General features: G+C 42.6%; 1 protein-coding gene across 3 annotated transcripts in view; it reads right to left on the bottom strand.

Moving 5' to 3' along the window:
- The window catches only part of sipa1l3 (signal-induced proliferation-associated 1 like 3), an 88,765-nt gene that overhangs the window by 44,873 nt on the left and 23,554 nt on the right, over positions 1–20,338 (bottom strand). For all 3 annotated transcript variants that reach the window (XM_083985500.1, XM_083985499.1, XM_083985501.1), the window contains exon 2: positions 6,825–6,910. The gene's annotated coding sequence lies outside the window, so the exon portion shown is untranslated. The remainder of the gene's footprint in view (positions 1–6,824; positions 6,911–20,338) is intronic.

Here is a 20,338-nt window from a genome sequence, read left to right as displayed (position 1 = left end):
CCAAGGTTCCTGGATCTATTAAGACTGTATTATGTAGCATACAATTCAACCGCAACATTTCATGAAACACTGCTTTTTGAGGCAGTTTTCTCGTTCAACTTTTATTCAGACACATATATTAACCCTTCAGAGTTTCATATTACTGTTAAACTCTTTTCCATGATGAATCCGACACAAGCAGTAAATTTTCTACTCCTCGGATAAAAGCATTGAGGAATTAGATCATACAATTCAACCACACGCTGAAAAAACACACACTCTCTCACATACACAACGTTTAACTGCGCTTGAACTGCATTAAAATTCATGCATTTTAACGATACTGCTGCTGCACACTGGAGTTGAAAAACCGGGGGAAGCTACACGAACATGAAATGAGGGGCTTAAACGCTTGACTCTTTCCAGTAAGTTTCACACACAGCCTGCAGGAAGCGGTTATTAGAAACAATTTTGTTGTGAAAACAAATCTGTGCCCGCCACTCCCCAGCTGCCTCAGTATTTCTAAATCCTACGTCGACTCTCGAATTTGAATAAACTCGAGCTATTTTCTTGTGTCAAGGCAGCTCAGTGGCCTGTGTGAGTTTTATGATACACAACGCCTTTTATGAGTCCTTGCTGAATTCATTTTTTGGCCCCGCGACTGCATTACTCATTCACTCATACACGCACAGAGGCACCATCAACAAAACTCATTCACAGCAAACAAAATCCCTCTATCGTCATACGGCTCCACTAATGTATCATGTCTTTGTTTGTGGACAACCACAGGCACTTCCGGGCCAAAGGCTGGCGCTCTGATCATGCTTTCTGACAGAGTCTTTCCTCATCCGGAGAGCCGTCCTGTGATCCACTATCAGACTCAATCCCAGATTATGCGAGCCCAGCTGCAGGAGCTGCAGAATGGCTTCATTATGTGTCCGAGGGCTCCCTGATGAGGGAGGCGATGAAGAAAGTGGTTTGCTCTTTAATGGTGGACTTCTCAGTGTCAGCAGCACACAGGCCCGTCAGTGAACACACTTCACTTCGGTCCACAAAGTGACAGACACAGACTGGTGACCTGGAATAACTGCAGTTTCCCCTGTGAGATAGTTAACACGTGAGATGACAAAGCACAGAGAAGGGAAGGTTATTACATGTTGCTTATTATTTACGTATTTGGTCGAACACCTGACCCTCACATTAACATTCACTTATATAAAGATATTATTTATTAGATATAACTTTTTATATCATCACCATCATCTGGCTTTCTGGCCACCTGATGAATATTTGTCTAATATCCCATCTTCCCTAATCTTTGTTTTGAGCTCTACCAACTCCTGGGGGACATGTCTGGGTCTTCAGCTGCTAAATGCTCCACTATGTTCACCAGCTGGTCGCTAACTGTGTCTGCCTGTCTGTTGTTTTATGTTGAGCCTGAGCAGATAGTGTGTGGTGGGTTTTTTGGAGCTTTGTAGCTGAAAACAGCTGCCTGCTGTGGCTGAAAGTGACACTCTGAGAGCAGTAGGAGTGAACCCCAACAGTTGCGGGCCAGGCAGTTATACAACGAGCTGACACTTGCCATAAAACACTGGAAAGCAAAGCAGAGCTGCAGATTCAGATGATAAATCTCTGTAGTTTTATCACTGGGTAACGCTCGACACTTGACACACTGTCAAAAAAAAAAAAAATCAATTGCAACCACTTGATTAGATAGATAGATAGATAGATAGATAGATAGATAGATAGATAGATAGATAGATAGATAGATAGATAGATAGATAGATAGATAGATAGATAGATAGATAGATAGATAGATAGATAGATAGATAGATAGATAGATAGATAGATAGATAGATAGATAGATAGATAGATAGATAGATAGATAGGGACAACAGATGCAAAATAGCCTTTTGGCTAATTCTGGCATGTTTACATTTGTTTAAATGTTTTTATTAATGTGCAATGCCCCTGATCCTTAAACCTTTAAATAAAGATAGATAGATAGATAGATAGATAGATAGATAGATAGATAGATAGATAGATAGATAGATAGATAGATAGATAGATAGATAGATAGATAGATAGATAGATAGATAGATAGATAGATAGATAGATAGATAGATAGATAGATAGATAATTTTCAGTCATTATATACAGTATAAGGTATAAGCCTTACTTTATTTTAGAGAGAAATCCTAAACCTAAATGATGACACTAACCAAAGAGTGAGTGTATGAATAAGTTGAGGTTGAACAAAAAAAGAAAAGAAAACGCATATTAGATATGATGGCCAGCTAATTAAATATTATCAGACAATGGAGGCAAAATACTGAGAGCCAAACAACAACTTTATAAAAGAGTATTATTGACCACAAACAAAAAGTGAACACAATCCAGAAAATCACACACACACAAGAAAGACTCAGTCCCCTTCAGCTCCAGTGAGAACTGTGCAGACATGACCAGCTTTAGTGCAGACTTTAGGGGATGAAGCCCAGGCATTTAATGCCTTTTAATTACTCACATATTGTAATTAGTTAGCTCTGGGATGTACCCATTCATGCCTTTACCCTCCACACCCGCTCTGACTTGCCCTGCATGGTGCAGGCTTGGCCCGTGCACCACAAACACACACGGAGGCTGGTAATTACGCTGGTTAGATTGTTGTAATGACAGAGTTCGCACAGGAATGCAGCCTCCAAAGGAATGAGTGTACTTGACGTGGAGGAGGCGCCGCTGCCGACGGTTGCCACAGTAATGGAGACGGACCTGAGCCGAGATCATAGTGTGCTATTGAGGGCTTGTCACCAAATGTAAAAAGGAACAGAGATGAGGAGGGACAGACTGGCCATATGTTTCTCTTTCTGTCAGGGCCAAGACGGAGCAAAGTGGCAGCAAGCACATGTCACAAAACCAAAAGTGACTGAGTATCGACAATAACCATCTAAATGGTAATAAAAAGGCAAACATAAATCGCTGTAACAAGACTAAAACAAAGTCCAAAGACATAAAACACCAGCAGTAATTGAAAGCGTTTAAATCAAGCAAACAATGCCAGAGTACGAGCTCGATTATGAGCCGTTTTTTGAAGAACAGATGGTGGCGCATATGACTGGCAGACGGCAGACAGGGGCAGAACAGAGCACACAACACTGTAATACAACGCAGTTACAGCACTGGCAGGCAGCCGGGGGAACAGCACATCCAGCACTCCTGCCACCATGACCTCTGAAGGAGAGGACAGCCCCACAGGTCCCATCGGGTCCACGCGCTGTCACTAAACTCAGGCTCGTCGACCTCGGCCAAGTGAAAAGTCAGAGCTGGCAGTGTTGGAGTCAAAACAAGCCAAAGTCACTAGTCACACCTAAAGACTTGATACTTGCCAGACAAAGAGTCTGGGTTCACAAATCCTAAAACAATATAAATTCAACAAGACAGTGCCAGACGAGCTGGGCCACACATCTTGAATATTTCAAAGAGAGTTCAGTGAATGGACAAAAGAAGCGGTGGATGGGACAATGAGAGCCAGTTCAGCGGCTGGATGTTTCATTGTGCTCTTTAGTGGAGCAGTGACAGAGGCTCGTGATGAGAGGTTACAGGATGTGATTGCAGAGGTAACGTGTTTTCCCTCTGCAAAAAAAAAAACTGATTTGATAAACAAATTGGATGTGGGGCTGGCGTATGTACCAAACAGAGCTACAGGGCTCTGCTTCTGGCTGGGGCTCTCTCTCTTCAACCACAGTGTGTGAGAGCAGCGTTTTATTTCCCTGCAGCAGGAAGATGTCATCATTAATGCAACACAGACTCAGGGTTTTCAGCAAAGTTAACCTCAAGACTTTAAGACATATTTAATACTAAATTAGATGCTGCTTACGGGCACACTAAACAAAGACATGGCTGAAAACCAGCAATACAGCTGGTACAGCCTGGAATTGTTATAGTTAGTGCATTCATTTCAATTAAAAACATTTAATTCATTCATGCAGCTTTGCATGGCAGTACTTCCTTAACGATCATTGATTCATCCTTTAACATGACTTGTTCTGGCTGTAGAGACTGGATGATCAATTCATGATTTAAAGAGGAACTATGCAGGATTTGTATCTTAACTATGCTACATTTTTACCTTAATTAAACAGCTTTGGAGTAATTGTGATGGTTAAATATATGACATGTAACTTGTCACAGGGAGAATGGAGGCTCTCTGCCTTCCACGTAGTGTCTCATGGCTGAAAAACAACTTTGTGCACCGCGACACAAACGCGCCCCGTAATCTCTTGTTCATGACAGATTAAACTACACAAATATACACGTCGTAACATCACCTATATAACGTTGTGTACCGCTCTATTGATTGATTTCCCGTCAGCTTGGTTGTACACAAATGCACATGGCCGAGAGGAGGGTTAGCAAAACAGAGGAAAAGCGACTGGACTTACATAGTTCCCCTTTAAGGTGCACATATGAACTTTAAAGGGAGAACAAGGTGTTTCTATTTGGTTATTTAAAAGTCACACGTTAATGTGGATGAATCTACATTACCCACACTTGTTAATGGGCCCATTTTCGATGAATATATTGTTTTGTCTCTATCGTTATTTTGTTATTATTAGTGGTGGCGGAAATGCTGGTCGAGCCGACCAGCGTTTCTTTACATTCGGTTTCGTGGCGAGTCATGAGAATAACGCCGCCGAATCGCTGTTTATGGTCGGAACTACGACGGTATGTGAACCTCTTTGAACCTCTGACTTTAATTCTTGATGAATGGAAACATGAGTCCGTCTTGCGCCGGTCAAAGAATTTCACGGTGCGCGCGGAGGCTCATAAATGTAGTGTGAAAACGCTTCGCTTTTCAAAAACTCCTCGTTGTCCCTTTAATTTAAAATCGGGGTCTGGAAGAAAGGTGCTGGAGATTTTCCAAACATTTTTTCCTGTGCAAAAACAATTTACCAGGAAGTAACAATAAAATATTCAAGACATAGAAGATGCCTTGAGGCAAATTTCAGTCTCAGATACCCCTCGATCAACAAGAGAACTCCAGAGGAAACTCTGAAAACAACAGTGACATATCAGGACAGTGGGCTGGAAGGAAGCGAAGCCTCTGACGTTCGTCTATATTGGGCTTGTAAGTGTGTTTGTCTTATCTAGAGGCGACATCTCTGTCTCAGGCTGGAGATTTACTAAGCTGCGGCTATCTCCCCGTCTCCCTGCTTTCCTCTCAACTCACTTTCCTCCCCAGTTTTTTTCCTCAAGTCTCACTCGACCTCACACTGTCATTGTCTCCGTTGATTTCCGTCTCCCATTGTTTTGCTGAATCTCGCTGATGTCGCTGGTGTCACTTCCATCTGCCTGTTTGTCTGTCAGGCCGCCGTCCCGTGACACTGAGACATCTCAAGGGGATGAGGAAGACGAGGAGGAGGAAGAGACAAGCGGTGGTGTGAAAAGAGCAAGACTCATTTAGTACACACACACACACTCACAAACACACAGATAAAAAACAAGTCTCATGCCTTGCATCTAGCCGGAGGATCAGAAATGACAGCGACATCACCGTTCATTATCATGGTTATTTGCTTGTTTATCTCAGATGGATCAGATGAATCGCGAGGGGGGAAACCAAGGAGTTGAGATGGAAGTGTGGAGGAGGAACAGGAGGATAAACATTCAGGCAACTGCCGCTCTTTAATAAAACGCCAATATTTCCCAATTTGTCAAAAACATTTCTAAAACAAATCCAGTTCATCGCCAAAGAGAGTTTTTTTGTTTCACTTCTCATTCATCAGAGGTGGTCACAGGTCAACAACAACACGCCAGGAGCTGCTTACGGCTCAAGGACATTTTTAGAAGATAGAGACTTGAATTTAGTGAGGTCATGAACTTCAAATGTCAGGTTGAATGATTGTCTGTCTAACCTAAAGCAAACAAGTGTTTAACCAGCAGCTGCAGGGAATAAGAGGACACTGACCTTCACCGGTTTCATTGTAAAAACAAATGCATTGTATCTATTTGAAAAAACAAACCAACAGACAAGCATCAATACCTGTTTGAAGGTACTTGATAAACTACTAGATATTTAGTTAAAATACCAAAGAAATAATGAACCATAGACTAAAACAAGATCAGAATAAAATAATGGTATTTCAGTATTTGTGGCCATCACAAAAATAGTAGGTCAAATAGGTCAAAATGCTTCCTGAAGCCAACAAAACAGAAGAACAGTAAAGGCTGCCGATAACAACACATTTGTTGTGAAGGACTTATTTGTATCAGAGGGAATATGACTGGGACACATCAGAGTGCAGTCAGTCAGTAAAGTCTTCTATCAAGTCAAGATGCAGCAGTTCAATCGAATACCAAGTAAAACATGATTGTTACTTGTTGGATGTAAATCAAAGACTACACAGAGAATTTATTCCTACAAACCAAATACACACAAACATAATGCAAATCAAAACCAAACGCAACTGAGCTTACATCCTGGCACCGGCAGACAAATCCAACAGCTGGCAGCTTTAAATGATGAGAACAGAAATGTTTACAGTAAAAGTATGAAAACAGCCCATAAAAGTGGATCACACTAGTACGACCAAAAAACAAATGTCTGGGTTTTGAAGTCGGTTAAACGTTCCAGTCTGCCAAGTCCAAGTCCATACCACTAAAACTCACAGATCACAGCTGAACCATAATTAAACTGCACACACACACACACACACACACACACACACACACACACACACACACACACACACACACACACACACACACACACACACACACACACACACACACACACACACACACACACACACACACACACACACAGGCTCATACAGTACTGTTACCTTGTTGTGGAGTCAGCTGTGAAGGTCAAGCAGGTTTACTGAGGTCTGACGTCACTGTGCAGGAAGGGAGGGATCCGTGTTTTACTCTGAAGGAAAAGAGAAAGAGACATTTTGGTCAGATAAAGTTGACGTCCTTCCAAGTTTGATGACATGATGCACAACAGTCACACACAACATTGTAAGGTTTTTTTCTTCTTCTGATCAGCTGTGCACACGTGCCTCATTAATTCTTTTTTTTTTTTTTTACATTTCCTATTTCACATGATCCGTAAGTGGCTGTAATAATTGAGGGCGTGAACGTGTGTTTCCGCACAACAGCTGTAATCAGTTCCACGCTCGGCATCGCACATACATCTATTGTGCGCGAGGTGTCTGAACAGAGATGCCCGAGGCGCTCTGTCTGTACTGAAAACACGTTTTGCGTACGCACAAGACCGGCTCAAACAACACAAAGAGCGGCAAAAAAAAAAAAAACTCTGGTTTTACTGCTGCAGAATCTGACCATGTTTTCAAATGCTGAGCCAGAAATAATGTGCAGATGCAGCTGCTCCTCTACAGAAGGGGGAAGTATTCGTGCACTAACACACTAACACTAACACCTGTGCTCTCCATCGACTCCTGGCACCTCTAGTCCGTCTTCCTGCTCTAGAGACAGATAGAGGACGAGTGGAGTCAAAGAAGAGGAGACTGTACACCATGATTAGAGGTCGAGGGGCCTGAGAAGAGAAGTGGATGGGAGGGGGGCTCTTCAAATACAAGTGGGATATAAAGAGCGGGTGAAGTGGGGCCAGAAGAAGGGGGGAGGGTGGGTGGGTGGGAATCAGCAGACATAATGTCCTGAGGGGGAGGCCCATTACTGTCTGACAAATACAGTTCTAATCAATACCAATCAATCAGGGTCCACTTATCCTGCCATGGCTGGGATAATAACAGTGTCTTCAGTCAGAGAGGGAGAGCAGGGGGTGGACGAGGGTCACTGATTGTGTGTCTGTTTTTTCTCTACGGCGCAGCATCGGCCCCTTAACGAAGTCAGCAGCGTCAGCAAGGATTTAAAGCTCAGGTCTCACTCTGCTGCCCTGAAAATGAAATTAAAGTGCGAGTGAAAACTTCCCAACCATGGATGGAGGAGTTTGCACTGCAGCCCAGACCTCGGCCTCAGCATCAAAGTAGTTATACCTGCACCGCCTGTATATAGACTGTATGCAGCTATTGTCACACTCCTGCTCAAGGACACATATCATGAGATCACAAATAAGTGAGATCAAATGTTTACACCTGCAGGAATTAAGTTAACTGATAGAAAAATGAATTGGCGATGGTACCTCAAATATTTTAAAGTCCCCCTAAAGCAGCATTTTAAAAATTGTAAAAATGCTCAGCTATTACCGTACTATGTTTTGATTAAAATTGCTTTCCCACAAAAAAGTTGTTTAAATAACTCTCAAAGAGGCTAAAAACACGTCTACTATGTCTCCCTCATTGAAAATTCCAGGTTCTATGAATATTCATGAGTATGCAAATGCATCATGACTTGCGCACTGAGATTCGAACCCTAGTCGCCCATATTTAAGGCGGCAATAACGCCTCTCGGCCACGTCATCCAATGATACTGTTATTGAACATCTATAAGTAGATGTGAAGTGTCATCATCATCACAGTAAACAACAAATGAGATGCAAAAAAAAAAATCAACGGGATTGGCTGCTGCTAGGGATTCTGACGTATTAAACCTGACTGGGTGCTGAAAAACTGAATCCAACTTTTTCAGACTCTGGCTTTGAAACCACATTTTCAAATCTAAAATGCTCAGTAATGACTGCATTAGCAACTTGGCTGCCGAAATGTCTTGTAGCAGAACCCAAACACTACATTTACATGTTAATAATTTCAAAAAATCTATTTTTGGTTTAGGGGTCTTTAAAAGTTGCAGATAGTAGTATTGGAGAGAAAACAACAGGCATGGTAGGTGTTTTGATGTTCATTTCAGTGTAACAGGTTTCCACAGAGGCCGGCCGACACTCGACCTCTGAGTCCGAGCCACGAATGATCAGGATGATGTGGTCAGAGCCTCAACAACAGCAGCTGGTGAACCACACAAACAGAGTGCAAAACACAACCTCACATTTTCAGCTTAAAAATGTTTGCTGTGAGCATCAGAGAGCTGGTATCTGTGGTATTTCTGTTATTCCTGAACTACCTGTACCGAGTCCTCTTTTTTTCTCTCTTGTGTCAACAAAACATTTTTGTCGAGAGCGAGGCGGTGGATCTGTCATGGTGTGTGACGCCCTCTGTAAAGTCCTCTGGGTCTGACGAATGAGTGCATCACAGTTAAGGTCTCAAACCGAACCACACAGCAGAGAAGCTGGACAGAGGATGATGTGTCAACACCTGGATGAAGACAAATGACCTGTGTGGCTCCACAAACACCACATCTAAACATCGGTGAACCTTAAAGTTTACGCTGAGGGAGTGAGATCTGTTCACACACACACGTCTGCTGGATCATAGCCTTGTGAGACTGAGTCTCTTCTTTAGTCTCGAATGTATGTTATGTATTTAGTATTAGAGTCTAACTGTCACACTGCCAAGACGGAGTTGGCTCACTCCCTCTGTGTGTGTGTGTGTTCATACAGTTTGTTTTCAGGGCAGTAGGGCCATGAGATCAGCATTAATAATTCTATAAATACATAAATGTATCTACTATCTCATTACAGTGGAAGCGCTCCCACCACTGATGGGATAAAAAGAGTAGTCTGTGTGTGTGTCTGCAGGCGTGTCTGTGCCTTCACCATCACTGGCATTATGTTGTGATTAAGATGGGATTACTGTCACATCTCAGATGCATGAATATTTCAGAGCGTTTGCTGTGTCAGTAGTACTCCTCCACAGCTCAGCCTACTAAAGTTTTCCTTCACACTGTGTGCGGTGAAAAGCACAGAGCTCACATTGCTGCTCCTCCATTTTCAAAATCCTGGCATCAAGCAAAGACACGCATGAAATCAACACAAACTTGTGAAGGTTTTGCCAGAGCTGTCAAATTCTTCCCACTGCGTGAGTTCTTTCTATCATGTCACGTGCACTTTTTAAGAACTGAGATCAGTGTGAGTGGATATCGAAAGCTGTAAATCTTGCCCCAACTTAACATTAAACCTTTTAAGCGCATTAAATATCCATTTCTAAAACTCTAAACGCGCATGAAATACAGAATTAGTGATGTCACGAAAAAAAAACAATACTTCAATACCAAGCCAAAGACAAATATAAAGGATCATTGGAGACTGACGAGGGCAGGATAATAACCCTACAGACGTTGTAGTCTGACAGCAACAACAAACTCAGAGAGGAGAATAGGGCAGGTACAATAAACAATAGCAACACCTGGAATGGCAACAGGAGATACAGGTACAGCAACAGGTCTGTCGCAATAATTACATAACAACATAGCAGCAACTTTTAATAAGCGATGAAATATTTCCGTCTGTTAAACATTTTGGAGGTTTGCCAATTTCTGGGACACTATGGACAATTTCACAATTTATTTTGACATTTTCAGGGTAGAACATCAATCAATCAAGAAAATAGTCACTGTATGCAAAAATATGAACTGATGACTTAATTCTGACTTACTCTTTGAGTAAAAGCATCACTGAAGCAGCTCAGTCTATATTTCCCACGAATCACATCAGCCTTCTCCAGATATCTGTTGTTTTTTTTTGTAACATATTATGCTGCAGCAGGAGAGGGAGGGAACCCCCTGCAGAGAGGGGTGGGCAGCCCCATTCACACACCAACACTGGGGGGGGTGGGGACTGCCACACTTTCATCCCTTTCACATCTCCGTTCCTCTGCACAGCCCTCGGTCTCTTCCCCCCCCCCCACGATTCTCGCCACTTCATTCGAATTGAAATGAAACAATACTGACAAAAAATTGCTTCCTTTCCTCACAAGTGAAGGACACGTGGCTCCGTCCTGCTGTGAACATCTTCATTAACATGAAATCAGGATGGAGTGGGAGTGTCGCAAGGGGGGAGAGCAGGCAGCGCAATGAAAGCAGACAGTTTGCTCTGAAGTACCCCCCCCCCCATGTTCACTTCACATCAAGTGTAGAGCTGCTCTGATTGATCAGCCTCTGATCAATGATTGACGATACAGTATATTTTAAAAATGAAACCGGTGATCTTCCAATTGCAATGTTCCAGTATGAATTTGCTCTGACTGCATTATCTGATTCCCATTTAACACTGTATTATAACTGTGTTGTGACCAGTCAACAAACACCAGGTTTACTTCATAAAACCCTTCTACATGAGGCTAACATACACCTACTCCACATCAATATGTCTAAATTATTAAACAAATGCATGAATTTATTGACATTTGTATAACATTTCGTCATTTCCAGCTATGACAATTATTATTAATAATATCAGTAATTAATCCCTAAAAAATACTTGAACCTTGATAAGCACCAGATAAATGGATAAATGTATATATTATATTATAAATCCACATTTATACTTAAAAAATACCACATTGGTCAAAAACAATGGTAAAATTTAAATGAACAAAATAGTAAGTAAATTATGACTAACATTATTGCTCATGTATAGGCTAGAGAAAACATTCAAGACTTCTGAATTCATTTTAGGGATCCTAACTCTCACTAAGAGTATTTAAGACTCATTTTTAGTAAATCCTGGATAAGAAACTGGTGATTGCACTTCTGTGTCAGTGATATTTCACACTGAGCTTTCTCAATACAAACAGGCAACTACATTTCTACATGTTAGGAGAAATTAGTGAAGTCCACTGGCTGTGCACTTTAACTCTGGCCAACATAAGAGGAAAATACAGTGGTGAAGTCATGTGCAATACACAGAGCTCCTTTCACTAAAACCACTTGGAAATGCTGCTGTAGCGGTTTGATCGCTACGCGGGCACTGGTTGCCATAGGAACGGGAAGGTGCACCAACAAGAAGATGTATGATGTAGGCGTTAGTCCGCAGGCGATCAGGACACACAACCTGAGAGCAGCAGAGCTGTAAATAACAAGACACGGCACAAAACATTGTGCACAACGTGGCCGACGGTTGGTCACTTTGCAGCCTCGTGTCACTGCAGCAACACACGACACACACACACACACACACACACACACACACACACACACACACACACACACACACACACACACACACACACACACCATGTGCTTCACTGCAACAACTGAGCAGATCTTTTGATTCTTTAATTTCACTTTTATCTGTAAAAATGTCCATCACACTGCCCCCAGATCTGTCCCCTCTCTCCCTGTGGTTTGGTTTCAGTCCGTCCATCTCCGCTCACCTTGTCTCTGCGGGCCGCAGCATCAAAGCAAGTTCGAATGGGCTCTTAACTCCTCAGAGGACATGAGCTTCAGGCTGTAAAAGTGCACTCATCAGCAGACGTCCAGCATCTGTTACTTGTTTTTATTTCCATAGCACACCCCATTCAAGCAAACCCCTTGTATTTCCTATAGATGGTCATCTTGGACACCGTTTACGCTAAATTAACCAGCCATATGCCGAGCTGCAGAGCCAGCTGTAAGGACAGGCTTTTCTGTTACATCTGCAGAGCTTGAACCGAGTGACAGGGTAAGTAAGGAGGATTAGCAGAGGAGTTTAACAGGGTGAACATAACTGTACGGCTCTGAGTTTATTATTGTTGCAGCAACCACAAAAACCTCCAATGACCTTTCTCAACAACAACAATAAACAAACACAAGAGAAGGCCTCAACTCAGTGCTGACGGGTGTCACTTAAAATTCTTTCAATGGGCCAAACATTTATATTATCGGATCATTGTTTTAGTAATTTGATGACGATAATAAACTGAATGGTTCTGGTTTTGGGCAGTTGCTCAGACAAAATAAGCCACTGGAAGATGCTACATTGGTAAATGAGTGATTATCAACAAGCATATTTGACTTTCTACTGTAATTTTATACACATAATATTTTATAAATAATATATTGCAAAAATAATCATAAGATTATGATAACAATTAGTTGTAGCCGGAATGAATTACACACATGTACAGTTATTAAAATCTTCTCCTCTTACAGTATCCTAGACAGCTGCTGTAAATGAGAATAAATTCTTAGAGAGCCGAGGCCACACAGACGTTTCCCCTCACAGCCATTCTCCCGACTCATCAAGGCATATCGCCGGGCGTCAGGTGGCTGGCAGCGAGCGTCTACGATTACCATCTAGATTTTTGTCAGCTAGCTGCAACCTGTCGCAGCTACCGGAGACCCGGCCCACATTGTGTCTGACTGTCAGGCAAACCGCATTCCTGTGCAGTGACATACAGGTCAGACAGACACAAGACCTGCAGAAATAAACACATCAGCTTCACTGATTCTTTGATCCAAGGCCATAGGGCGCATTCCTGACAAGACGTACATGTGTTCCTCTGCTTTAAAGGGGAACAGCCTGTAGAAGATACGGTTGTAAAGTTTGTTATTCAACACTTGAATAATCCTATAGGTGTTAAAACCAAGAGCTGGTGTTGATGGCTCAATCCAATTTCCTCCTTTAGACTGGTGGAGAGCACCTGATGACAGCTTCAACGGTACAGTCCAGTTCAGATGATAATAAAGATACTCTACAGACGGCTGACAAGGTAAAAACATATGGAAGAGAGACATTAAAGAAGCCAAGCTGTTGGCTGTTGGTCTCAGCCGCTATCGCCATGGCGGCGCATATGTGTGTGTGTGTGTGTGTGTGTGTGTGTGTGTGCGCAGCAGGAACAGCGGATCCTCGGGGTGACTTACGCCGTCACAGCTGTTGCAGCTCCCACAGAGACGTCTCACGGGAGAACAGCGGGCTACTGCTGCTCCACACTGATTAACCCCAGGGTGTGCACAGGGACCAGCAAGGAACACACACTCGCTCGCATGCAAACACACAAACACACATACGCAGAGGCAGGGCTGCATTTTTTTTTAGGCTTATGTTTGATTTAAAGGTTATAGATACAACTTTTTCATCTAAACGATTCATTTCTCAAAATAATATATCCCCAGAACGTCTAAAGGGGTGCAGAGTAAAAGTGTTAATATCGCTGAATTTTTTTTTAATAATATTTTTTTATGTATGTTTTATACATTTTGACTGGTCCAAAATATAGCCTACAAATATTTACATCTGGTTACGTCAGCATGAAATGATCTCTGCACCAACAGCATTAGTGCGTTGATGTCTTGTGAGGCGAAGCTCGGGGGGGGGGGCAGATTCTGATAGCTCTGTGGAGAAATGGCATCGTGCTAATGCTAATGCTAAGTAACGGCCGGTACTGTAACGTTTCCGGTGCAGGCGTGATGCTGCTGGTTAGTCGGGTTCGTCTGCAGGTGAGTTAGTGTGAAATGATTCAGATGTGTTTCCAGTCCGCCGACAACACTGCAGCTGCTGCTCGTTAAATACGGTTAGCGTTAGCTTAGCTTTAGCTACTAGCCGCTCCCTATAGGCGGTACAATTGAAGGTTGGAGTGAGAGCGGGCGAGTGTGTAACACCTAGGCTACTGGCCGGGAGGAATTAAACTTGTAGCTAACACTTTTAAGCATAATATTTATACAATAATTCGGTAGTATTCATCAGGATTTATCACGTCTTACTCATGTTTTTATTTTTGAAAGCATTTATTATGCGAGTGAAAAACTAATGAGCTTCACTGTGTTTAGATGACATAATCACTGTGCCTCAGGCTGGTACCTTCATGTTTGGCTGCTGTGGATCTGTGAATCATTTGGATGGAAACATCGGAGTAGTCAAAACAATAGATTTCTATCTTGCAACGGCAGCTCTAGACACTAATCAGCAAAATCAAAACCACCCAGATACTTGGTGCTCTACTCAATAAACTGTTTTTACAGTGTTTGTTTTTCTGAGCCATTCATTCTATAACTAGGCTACTACAACCACTCCTTATACAGTACTGGTAGCACCACATGTAGGCTACTACCACAGACATGATAATATATAATGTACAGTATATTATAAGATAAATATGGATACTACTAGCATTTATACCTCTACAGGAACAGATGTTAAGTCTAACTGAAATATTCCAACATACTGTATATTGGATGATCTACAAAACACTTATGAAATAAACAGATGTTAAAGTCGTCAGCCAAGGGTACTTAAATTTGCCTGTGGCTGTGTTATTGTTGTTTTACAGCTGAGTTAAGGTATCAGAAGGAAAGGCAGTTCATTAAAGGATTTCCTCATAGGCGGGATCCTACATGACCTCTGTACTTAAGACGCTGCTCCCTGCAGCTGGACGGAAAACACTGCCATGATTAATCATTACAGACAGAACTACATGCAAAACAAATGATTGTTGCCATGTATAGAGACAGCTGAGCAAGCACGTCTGCCGATGCGCTATATCAGTGACACATGCTTTTATAATTAGCAATAACGGTGGATTCGTGTTTGCTCACCTGTCAAGAAGATGACAGCTCTGGAGGCAGATTGTGAGAGCAATTCAAGTGCAGTAAATACATCTGTCATATTCAATCTGTCCCAACACAATGGCGATTAGCTGGCATCCCACCCCTTTGTACTCAACAAGTGCAGCCTGGCAGAGCAGGAGCAGACAGAAACTGTGTGATGTGGCAGAAAGAGCAGATTAGCAATTTGGGCTCCGGTTTCCAAACACTCAAAAGTTAAGAGGAGAGGACGGCAGAGACAGATTTTCTCAAATTAGCTCGAAACATCTTGACCATTTATAAAGCTGTGTACGCTGTAATTTGGTTGCACTCGTGTTTCCATGAAAAATCAGCCTGCCGATTGCTATTAAGGGGTTAGTAATCATCACGGGTCCATTATCATAATCTCCCACAAATCCTGTAAACACACGGACAAAAAAATGAAAAGCGAGTCATTTGGGAAGCAGAGGATCTGTCAGGATACAGTCATTTTACCGCCTGCCGGTAACAAATCACCATCTCTTTCCAAGCCCAGATCAAGGGCCTGACACAGCGGGAGGGCAGACATGTTTGCAGCCGCTGCGTTTTGTTCATTACTCTGCGAATAATAAATATTCTCTATAATTTAAGGTTTCACAGAGGGTTATGTTACTATGAATTTTGGGTATAGAATATTGACGGGCGTATTTATATTGATTCTCAACTCACATTGTGGATTATGGAGGTTGTGTTTACCGGTCTTTATGCTCAGCTAAGTGGCTGGTGGCTTTAGCTTCTTATTTAACATGCCGACATGAAATTGACATGAAATCTTCCCGTCTATTGCTCAGCACAAAAAGGGCAAAGATCTTTTTTTGTAAAGCAAGATTAAACACCAAAAACATTTTAAATGTTTTGTTGTTTGGCAATAATTTATTTTACAGGTTTCTTAAATGGCTATTAATATCCAAAATATCTGAGAAAATTTCATGGAGAGGAGTTAAGTGTTTGAGTTGGCACTAGCCAGAGGAGGAACATGTGAAATTTGTCTACAGAAAAATACAATTCAACATAAATGAAAACTGTCCATCTTGTTGAATATAGAGGAGGACTTTAAACTCTATTCTTCAAAGTGATGTATGGAGACTGCATGGCCAGTCACGTATATTCCCAGGTATTATTCTACTAAAAATGCCTTCACACAGGAAGCGGGGGGAGGAGGGTGTCGACATGCATGTGTGTGTGTGTTGCTGGTTATTTCAAGGTTCTTCCTGTAACCCAATCAGAGCAGTGACAGACTAATGAGGCTAAATAATGATGAGGCTTCTGGATGAGAAAGCCTCCAGCAGCGAGAAGAGAAGATGTGTCAAACAGCTGGGGGTGAGTCAGGGCTTTCCTCCGGAAGCTTTACTTTTATAGAAACACTATATCTGACGGCGAGAGGCTGGTCTCATCGTCTATAACGTCCACTGGGAGTCACAGTCAGAGCTAACTGTGCAGCTGAAAGAAAGAAAATCTTGTACTGATGACGATCATGTGATGGGGAAATTGCCTCCTTCACAGGAAGGTCAGGGGTCAGGGTTAACGGCTGAGGGTCCTTAATAATATTCCTTCTACCCTGCAGCTCTCAGCTACATTGCCGGGACACACTCACACACTCTACTGATGCAGTCTACTGGCACAAACAGATGCAGGCTCTCATTCAACAGCCTCCAACACGCCCCGCAATCAAGACTCCCAGCTGAGCAACAGACTCAAGAGTCCATCTTACTACTTCCAGTGACTGGATCAGTGAGGGTCAAGCATGGGGTAAACCTCAATCTAAAAATTCCTAAAGCACATTCCTCCATGCACCCCACTAAAAACAGATTATTTAATCAGCGCAGACACAGAAATGAGCCAAAAAAGGGTATTTAAGACTAAGAACGGGATCTGGCAGCATTTAAGATTTACCACAGAAAAAAAACCCCACCAAACTGTCGATGTTTACTGACCTCAGACAAAAGAGAGCAGTGATAACAAACAGAGCACAGTGTATTGATCCGTTTCCCTCCACAGATAACCCGGGTCAGCTGGTCGGCCTTGCTCGGTGACATTTCAACGTGAGCATTTGGACTTATACTGAGCTGCCGGGACTATCTGTCGATTCCACAGTAAAAATGTATTACACTGTGGGCGCACCACTGGGCTAAGATTAAAGACGCTGGCCACACCACAAGGTCGCTCCACTGAGTAAAAGCCAGGGACCTTTACGCATGTTGTGTAGTTTAAATCATCACCACATGCAGCCAGGTGGGAGAAGCAGTAGCCTACACTGTGACTTCCGACTTGTAGTTCAGAGTCTGACGTGTCAGGACTTTGACAAAAACAATCTCCTGAACTTGGTGAGAAGAAGAGTCAAAGACTTGTTGGTCTAATCTAGATCAACTTGATCAACAGGAAATTAATCTGCCACTATTCTGGGAGCGCTCCAGTGGCTGCACCACATGGGCTCAGTGAAACCGCAGTGGTCCGGGTTTGAATCTGACTTCCTGAACTTTGCTGCATGTCGTTCCTTCTTTTTCTCCCCTGATTTCCTGTCTCTCTTTTTGAAAGCCCCCACCCCTTATTTTTATCTACCTCTATTTTAACATTAAAAATATATGTAGCTTTTAAAATATGGTGCTTGTATTAGTCCAACAGTAAACTGCATCATCCTTTTTATTACCATTTTTTTCTGTCATTTTTATAGGTAAAACAATCAAAACTAATGACTTGCAGAAATGAGCTTCACACAGGACAGGAGCATCATGTCATCTTGCACTTGGTTGTAACAAGCTGTGTCTTAAACAGGAACTACTGTACATGACATTCCCATCAGTTTTGTTTTTAACGCGGCTGATTAACGAGAAGTGACACTGGTGTCCTCTTTACTGCAACCTCCTCTGCGTGGTGCATCAACACACGCAAGTAGAGTGTGTGTGTGTGGTGGGGTTACAGTGTATTCAAACAAAGACGGCCTCTGACACAAACCCAGCCTGTCTTTCTCAATCTCTTTTTCTTTTTCTTTTTTTCCACCAGGCCTCTCGCTGTTTTTCTGATTTTTCCCCCTGAATGGTGCCATTGACAGAAGAGGCAGTTAGGACCTTATTCTGTGAGCTCCCATAGGAATAAATGAGCTCTCTGAGACAAACCTGACTGTTGCAGATCATCTTTCCCCCTGCCATTGTCTCTCCAGAAAGAAGAGTCAGAGAGTGTGGGGGGGGCAAAGTTTCTGCTTGGCTAAAAAAAAAAATGTCACCACACTTGAAAATCAGGATAGTCACACAATGTGATTTATGATGGAGTCATGGGCTTTACAAACTACCCACCCACCCACCCAGCCAGCATTTGTGCAGTGGTATCTGGCCTGGATAAGCCGGGCCGGTGCAGAGAGTGTGGCAGCGCTGAGAGATAGTCTCGGTCTCAGATAGAGATAATAGCGCCTTGCGGTTCCCTCTGATGCCTGTGGAATGATGGACTCCTTGGGGGTGTATGCACTGTAACTGGATTTGTACCACAGTCAGCACTTAGGCCGACACAATGTGTGGGAAAGGCTTGGCATACAGTGGGTGTAATACTGTAAGGTCAAATTAATCTGGGAACAAGTAAAAGGGTTTAAGCGCTGGCGAATTTAGAGATTATTCAGTGCGGTTTCTCCTCCAGGAAAAAGCAGGAGGATAGGAGGACTAGACAGAGAGCAGGGTTTTTCACTGGGTTTTGGTGGATCTTATTAGTAACACCCGACACTACTTGACAACACAGCAGAAGAGAAACAAAGTGTGACTGCACACAGAAGAACCTGCCTGAAAAAGACAGTTTTAAACACCTTAGACAAAAGGTAACAGTTTAGAGACCGAAAACATCATCCTTCCTCATACAACTTCCTCTCGTCTTCACCATCAAGACAGAGGATGATGCTGCTGATCACTAAAAAACCTTCTCACAAAGATCAGGACATACTGGAGACAGGAGTTCTGGGTTATGCTTGTGCCTCTTCGCCACTTCTATAAACTGCCCCGAAGTGTGTGTGTGTTTTTGACCTTTTCTGTGAGAGCAGGGCTTAACATGGCCAGTCATTACAGCTGATGTTACGGGCCAAATTCAAAAATACAATCTCCTGTGACTAAGCTTAAGAGAACTGGGGCTGCAATTAAGAATTATTTTCACTGTGGATTTATCTACAATTAGTTTTCCTGGTTAATCAAAAAATTATTAAAGTCATGAACAACATCTACTACCACTGCTCAAAGAGATGTATTCAAGCATCTTGTGCTGTGTAACAGTCCAAAACCCATAAACGTTCAATACACAAATTATATTTTATAAGCAAATGTTTGTCTTGTTTGCTGTTTTAGCCTTTTTAATGTAAATGTGAGACAAGACGAAAATGAAAAACTGATAGTAAGACACAACCATTCAGAGTTTGCATACGAAAGCAAAGCAACATGATCTCCAGAAAACATCCCTCTCCTGTCCTCTCCCAAACTCTCTTCATCTCCATCTGGGCTGATGGCACCAGCCCCTCCCCTCCACCCTGCCTTGAGGTGATCCTAATCCAGACCCCTTCAGTCCACCACAGGGACTCCAAAAGGGAGCAGCAGCAGCAGCAGCAGCTAGAGGAAATTAAAAACACATCTACCACTCCCTTGTTCCTCCCTCTCCTCTTGAGCAAGGCCAAATACAAGTACCTCCTGCTAAAGCAGTTTCAAATCCTTCCCAATATTCATTGCCACAATCCTCGGATGACAGATGATGAGAGAGAACGAGCTGTGACTGCTCCATCCATCTCAAGTGTCCGCAAGCTCACAACTGCTTTACCCCAAACTCTTGTTTTTGTGCAATGTAAGACACGAATGACTTGACAAAAATCACAAATCATTCTCTCCCAAAAAACTCAGAGGAGCCATAACTACCCCGAAAACCTATTTATACTAGCCTGAGTCACGTCTCTCCTCTCCGCTGCTGTCGTCGGGTTGGTGAGAAATTTCTGGGATCAGTTTTCTTTCTTTTCTAAAGTAAGATGTTCAGAGAAGGGGGGGGG

This window comes from Trachurus trachurus, assembly GCF_905171665.1.
Source record: "Trachurus trachurus genome assembly, chromosome: 13".
Classification (NCBI taxonomy): Eukaryota; Metazoa; Chordata; class Actinopteri; order Carangiformes; family Carangidae; genus Trachurus; species Trachurus trachurus.
Note: the sequence above shows the minus strand (reverse complement) of the source record. Positions and strands in the feature narration are given on the sequence as shown.